Source organism: Ammospiza nelsoni, chromosome 1 (assembly GCF_027579445.1).
Source record: "Ammospiza nelsoni isolate bAmmNel1 chromosome 1, bAmmNel1.pri, whole genome shotgun sequence".
NCBI lineage: Eukaryota > Metazoa > Chordata > Aves > Passeriformes > Passerellidae > Ammospiza > Ammospiza nelsoni.
Genome location: NC_080633.1, coordinates 38,612,144 through 38,619,818, shown reverse-complemented (window position 1 = coordinate 38,619,818; position 7,675 = coordinate 38,612,144).

Below are 7,675 nucleotides of genomic sequence, written 5' to 3'. Positions count from 1 at the left end.
AATGTTGGCCTTTCTTGTGGATGTGACATCCACTGCTTAATGGAGCAGGCACTGGTGTAGTGGTCTGGGGAGGCCTCCAAAAGTACTTCAGTCATATTGTCCCATGCCAGGAGGCTCAGAACAGGGAAGAGCACAAAGTTGAAGAGAAAATTGAGGCAAATCAGTGACCCTCCTTAAAGCATAGAAGGACAGCAGAAACCAGAGCGAGAAGGAAGGTGATCCTGTCCAGGCAGTTGTTTTTCTTATACTCCCTATCCCAAGTCTTCCTCTTCCTTCCTCTCCCTAATCCTATACCTTCCTATCCCTCCACAAATTAATTTTGTATTCAGCAAGCATAAATTTTTTGTATAAGGGTTTGTTCAGGAACACAAATGCACATTCACATTAACTTTGCAAAATATACCCAAACAAAGTGCTTCTATGTATTCTGTGATTATTTTTTAAAGAGAGATTTTGGGCAGGAAGCCAAAACTAGTGAACACTTGCTTTTAATGTAGTATAGTAGCAGATGGTCAGAAACAGCCCATGGACTCAATGCCTCTTTTGAAGTCAAATATGATACTAAGTAGCAGAAGTAAAGATAATGAGGTGAGCAATTTGGTTTATGACAAGTGGGGGAAGAAATCTGTTTTCAATTAACCTACCAACATATGAGACCAAGGTTAAGGTTTTTAAGGATATAGCAGCATTTGGGTTTTAGTGCTGTTCAAAGTCTCATCATATTTTGCCACAAAAAAAAAATAAAAATAAAAAAAAGAGAAAAAATTAGTGAGTGCTTTTAGGCTGGATTTGTAGTGGAGGATCCTGCGAAGAGTTGCAGTAAAAAGCACTGAGGCCAGATGAGTTACACGGGGTTTATAGGGTGGTACATTACATGGTGTTGCTCCCATTGTCTTCAATGACTGGCAAAGTGAAGCTTTCAGATCCTTCTCACATATATTGAATATTTACTTCCAAGAAAAGGTAGAATCCATTCTAATTATTCCATTTCCAATTACTAAACCATATGCACATAACGTAAACTTCTCAAAAATGTAAGTACTTGAGTTACTAAGTGTCCTGGTGTGTGTATAGGTTCCCATGATAGTTTGATACCTAAATTTATACTTTTATTAATACATTACTCTTACTAAAGGATGTCTTATACACTTTATACCTTCAGTTGTAGAAATTTAATTTTTATCTTTGTGTTCATATTCATGGATGACACTACAAAGTTATTTAGCAGAACAAGTTTTTTATGTATGTACCAATGTGTATTTTTTTTGTGCTTAGAAACATTTCCCAGTCCTAAAAGAGAATGGACAGTGTGAGGTGTAGAACTCCCCATGGAGCTTAGGGCTGGAGCACTATTCCCTGCCTGGCTTGGTTGGCAGCTGTCCCAGTGTGGTTGTGTCAGGGAAGCTGTGTGTGTTCCACCATTCACCCTACAGTGAAATACCAAGCCTGAGGATGTGCATGACACAGATGTGGAGCTTACCTACAGCCATTTTCACCTCAGACTGTTGTGTTTTCCTCTTGAATTAACTAAATAGTAATAAAAGAATGTGAATATTCTGAGTAACGCTAAATGGAGATCTCCAGTGTTGTGTGCATCTGTAAACCATAGCTCTTAACCTTTTAATATAAGTTTCACTTTGCTCAGCATGCAATAATCTGTCATGCAAAGAACTGGTGTATGAATCCTAGAGGATGAGATCTTGCTACAATGACCAGTTGTATAATATCTTGGAAGATAAAAGTCACAAAAAATAAAATTTATGTGTATGTTTATAGTAGGATATTTGAAGATTTCATTTATTATGCTGGTACTGTGCCATGTGCTTGTTGTAAACCTCTGGAAGCACTGAAGAGTGATATAGGGTATCTTTTCAGTGCGTGCCTCTTGCTCCAAGGCCAATACTATTACTGGTTACAGACTTTTTTATGTCCTGGAGGCTGTTGCTTCCAGGCTTTAATAGCTCCACATCCATTTCCATATGAAATGCATTTCCTGCAGTCCCTTTGTAGGACTAATGAGTCCAATAAACTTGTTAAAGGTATCTAAAGACTTTTCATGCAGTTCAAATGAGTTCATGTGGAAAAAATTAGCACTCCTCATGCCTGTTAAAATCTTCCAATAAAAGAATGATAGAATTAACTTTAAATAAATCACCTCTCTGCCACTGCTTTATCCTTGGAAGTAAAGTCCAGCTTCTTGGTTGTACAAGTGCAAGCAAAATATGTAAGGAGGGAAAAAACCTTTTAAGCAGTTGTAAAGTGTACTGTATATCTTGTTTCTCTGTTAGTTGAAGTATGATGGAATGCTAGGTCAGGCATCTTCTCCACATGGTTTCTCAGGATGTTTCCTCTGCACCTGTGTCTTCCCAGCCCTGTGACTGCAACTGGCTTCTAGGTCTTCAGAGAGATGTCAATAATATCATTGTTACCTAAGTTATTTTTTCCTTTCCTGCTACTTTTATAGTTTTTTGAACCTTCTACTGCTGCAAAAATTAATTAGATGCTCAAACCTTTGACAATACAGCCAAGAGAACTCTTTGTTACCCTTACAGTAGGGTTGTAAATAAGCCATTTGATGTCACTCTTTGCGCATCCTACACTTTTTGAAAGGTTTATTCACCATAACTTTAAAATCAGTGTTTTTATTTCTAACAGAATTTGAATCCTTCCTGTAGGTAAATATGTTTTGTGTCAGTGAGTTAGCTTTTCTGATAACTTGTAGCCTTAACAATGTATGAGTGACTGTGGTTCAGGGAGGAGTCACAGAAATAGTGTCTTCTTAAGTAGAAGAAAATAACTGAGAGTATGGTATTTGGGGCTTTTCTTTTGCATTTTGTATTTGGAAAAATGTTTTTCTCTGAAGAAAAAAGTATTAACTTGTGCTAGGAACATGGTGCTCTTACAAGAGGAAAGCCATACTAGATTTTGAAAATACATATGATGTTTACTTCAGTGATTGTCACAATAGGCAAATAAGATATTAAAAAAATTATAATAGTTTGATATGATTTTATTTTCTTAATAGTGTATCCCTTAGACTAAATCTTCTGCATTAAGTTAAATGGTTTCTTCAACAGCATTTTATCTGTATAGTGCTAAATTTTACAAAAGTAAAATATGGAAACATGAACTGTGCTTGGTCATGACAGAATGAGTTATGTTTGGTCTTGTCATAACTTAGTCATGAAAAATCTTGTCTTGCACATATGTAAATGTTTATTTGTTTAGATTTGTTCCAGCATATATCCTCTCAGTTCTCAGTCCTGTAAAGATCTTACAGAACTTTGATTTTTTTTTTATTGTCTATAAAATTATATATTTCAATAATTGCACTTAGGATTTTACAATCCATTGCAGTAGCAGCTCTTTCCACGTGTGAAGAATGTGCTGATTGGAAGAGGCCCACTTACGCTTCCAGACAAGCTCTGTGTGGTTTCTTTCTGAGGAACTGGGTCAATCTGTGCAACTTTCAGTATAATGAGCTACTTTTTGACTGCAGGAATCAAACTTTCTTGCTACCACTTTTGTTGTGTAGACTTACTAATATCTACCTTTGCCTGATGCAGCTTGTTAGGATGCAAGGTAAACCTAGTTTTCTGCTCTTTTTTTTTAACTGAGAAGGGATTAATTTGTAATCCCATGTGTGTTTTCAATATCAGTTGAATAATGAGACGGAGGGAAAGTAATGAGAGGGAGAATATTTTACCTTAGTTATTTTTACATATCTGAAGCAAAAGGTTCCCATACTGAGGGATGCATATGAAAGGAAATTCCTCCAGTGATAACTGGGACTATTCCCCAAAATAAGAACATTTCTAGGTCTAGTGATGTGTCTGCCAGTTAATTTTGCATTATTTTTGTTTACAGTCTTTTCTCTATACGCTGTTTAGAAACTATAATTTTCAACTCCTAGAAACTAAACATTGCTAACAGAACTGGGTTTTATGTACTTAAAATTTTGAGATCTCATTTACAACAGCTGATTGAAAATAAAGAAAGATAGTGATAATTATGAAAAGAGTTTCTAAAAACTCAAAGGCAAACTGGGAAGTCCATATAACTTGTAAAGTAATGGTTAAAAATAGCATATTGCTATTTAAGGAATACTGTACAGCATTGCTGTGTAACAGGAGCAAAGTTACTAAATGGATATTAGTACATCCGTCTTCAATGGTAAAGCCATTTTACAGTCCATCTGCTAGATCAGAGGAAATCTACCTTTCAATTGTGTTTTGTCACTTGTGTGCATGAAAAAATGTTTGTACTAGTATGCATTTACTTACAATGCTGAGGCTTGAAGCTGATCTTCTAACAGTCTCCACATTATTTTATGAATAGTGCAGCCCTTTTTAGTTCCAATTTCTGCTCTTGCATCTTTTTTCCTCATAAGCTTTGTGCTTCTAAAGAGCATAAAGGAAATTATAGGTATAAGCAAGTCCCCTGTGAATTGAGTTCTAATGCTGTGATGCGATTAGATTAACTTTGCACAATTCTGGTTCTCATTATGACCCCTGTCAGAAAGCTGGATTCATATGGTGCCATTTTCTATCCTCATTACCACTTTTGTCACAAAAATGAAATTTTTCATCTGTCATACAGACTGGAAAAGACTGAAGCTGGCAACAGTAGTGTGATAACCTTTCTAATGCTGTGCAGTTTGACAGGCTGTGCCTTTCTGCTTTGCTCTCTTTAATGGTTTCTCAACATGTGTGAAGGAGAGAAGGGATGGATATCCATCTCAAGGTATAATATAGGATTAATAGTGCTGTCTGTATTCAGAGGACTTCAACTTCCCAAACTGAGCTGGCTGCAAAAAGAATGGCAAATACTAGAAACATTGGTACTGCTAACTGGGCCCTGTTTTAATTTTCATGTGGTCTAAGAATCAAGATTATTCTAAAAATATTAAATAATCTAATTCATACCTGTGTTTCCACAAATTCTTGATGGCTTTGCTGTGCTGGTTTACGTGTCCCAAATTACCAAGTTCCTCTGTAAAACAGATATGACCAACTGCCAGTGTTTTCCAATATTTAACCCAAAATTTCCTACTTTTAATTTATTTTCATTAACATAGTTTAATGTCCTGGAAATTGCCCTGCTATATAAAATTTCCATCCTTCTTTACTGTTTGTCAGTAGACCAAAGAAAGATAGCTGTCTTTTCATTATTGGTCACATGCTCTGTAATGAAAACTACAACAAAGGGATTTTGGGTAGATATCGTCATTTTTATATCTCACATTTGTAATACCTCCTGACCTTCTCTATCTAGAAGAGAAAATAATTGATGGTTCTGTGTCTGCATCCTCCCTGTGATGATATCCTCATCAAACTACCTGCATGATGAGAGAGTGTGATAGTACTGCTCCTGTAAGGACTAGCAGAAAGATGCTAGGATGCTGCATGCTGAAGTTAATAAGTTTTTGCCTGAATGAAAGCTGCTGAAGTGTGGATGTCCAAAGGCCTCAGTTGTTAATAAATAAATGCATCATAAGTGTTAATACACAGCAGTGTTTTATAAGAATAGGGCAGGAACCACAACCTGTGCCTCTCAGAGACAATGTGTTTGGGAGAAGCTTCTTGTGATATGCCCTTGTAAATAATGGTCTGCCCATTTCTTGCCCACATTTCCCATCTGAGATGTACTGACTGACCAAATGTCACAAAAGTGCTCATCTCATATGCAGGACCTTGTAAGAATGAAACACGTTATACAGGTTGTTATGCAAAGGACATCAGGCTTCATAAGTTTTGGTATTTGTCAAACTGATTTGTGTAACTAACTTTTTGTCAGCACAGTTGGTTCTTGGAAATACACCCAGTTTTCTTGCATTTAAATGTAACACGTGTGCCTGCTTGTTCAATAAATATGTCTAAGAGCAATTCTACAGTGAACGTGAAAATATGGAAAAAATCTCCATGGTGCTAAATCCTTTCCTGTAAGGGAATTTACAGGAGCACAGGGGTTATAAAACATGTCTGCCTCGGCTCCTAGGTGTTACAAAAGTGCACCTTTACATGAAGACATCTGGAACATAAAGCTCAACTCAATCACTGAAGATTCCATCTCAAATGCAATCTATTTCAATGTGACCTTACATCAGTGAGCACTTGAACTTTGCCTGCTGGCAAGCAAGGTCTGACTCCAGCTCTCTTATCCTTTCACAGAGCTGCATGGCTTGCCCAAAGTGTTGTTTTGGTTTTTATTTTTGTTTGTTTTGTTGTTTTCCTCTACTTTTGTTTTGTTTTGTCATAATGGAATGCAGCTTCTTTTCCTGGCTGCCCTGAAGGCTTGCAGCATCACTTGGTATGTCTTTGACCTTCCTCTTCCCACACAGGAAAATATAGCGAATTCAGATTTTGTCAATAGTTTTCTTAATTCAGTAAATTGTGTTACAGTAAATGCAGGTATATAATAGCAACAACAAGAACAGAAGTTAATAGAGAAATTTCACCCCAGCATTAAAACCAATTAACCTAATGTCATCTATGCTCAAAGGAAGCAAGCCAGACTAGTACTCTTGTAGTATATATTATTTACTCTTTACTGTGTCCTATTTAAATCATGAAGTTGAGACAGAGGAATGTGTTTAAAAAAGGACTTATTCTGTTTCATTTTAATGTATAACATCTCCTGGAAGCCCTTGTGCTTTATTTGCTTCCGAGATGCTATGTATAAAGCAGGCAGTAAAAGCTGAGTCTATGAAGTAATGAGGTTAGACCAGGAGTGACTTGGGTCCATTTTACTTGTAGCTATTCTTGAACTATTAACCTTTTATTTTGTTTGATTGTTCAGTAAATGAAAAGGTCTTAAGGCTCCTAATCCATCCTGTGGAGTAGCTAAAATGACAAAACATTTAAAAATGTATGCTTAGAATCAGAGATTATATAGCAGGTTGGGAGGTGGGAAAGCAGAGAAAAGGAATGGTTAGTAACAGCTTGTCCAAGTGCCTCAGGGTGCCTGTAGAAGGAAATTTATTTATTTTTACTATCTCTTCCCCTGCAAGAAAATAAAGGCTAATTCAAGTGTGCAGTCTTCATTTGCAACTGACTTGTGATGCGTTGTATCTCAGACGTGTCAGGACTTGAAGACTATTTCTGTTCCTTTTTTTTAGCTCCTTTGTCAGTCTGTAAAGTGCCCCTGGCATACTGGGAGGCACTGACAGCCTTGTTACCCTGATAATTTCCCTTTTGGAAGAGGCACATCTACTTGAAACAGTAACAGAAACACCATACCAAACAGAAGGGTAAAATCAAGCCAACACAGCAGGAATTGTTTAAATGGCAAAATAAGAAGGAGCTTTGTCTTCTGGGACAGGCAAGTAGATAGATTTTAATTCTGTTTAGAGCTTATAGGGAAGATGTATATTAGTAAGAACTTGTTTATTGTTCCATTTGGAGAAAAATCTTCAAGTACCTATTGTGTGTTACTGGATGACAATTTTTGGCCTTGTTTCTTCAGTTTTCCTAGGACTGTTTCTCTCCTTTACCCTATGGCAGATTTCATGGTGGAGAGAACCCTTAGGTAAGAAAATAAGTGATCTTTGCAGCATCCTATTTTCTGGCATGATGAGGTTGGAAAGTGGAGTATACCATTTTTATCTTCTTCGTTTTCCTTGTCCAGTTCCTATTTTGCTGTGAGATTTTTATGAATGCATGGTGTAGACTCAGTT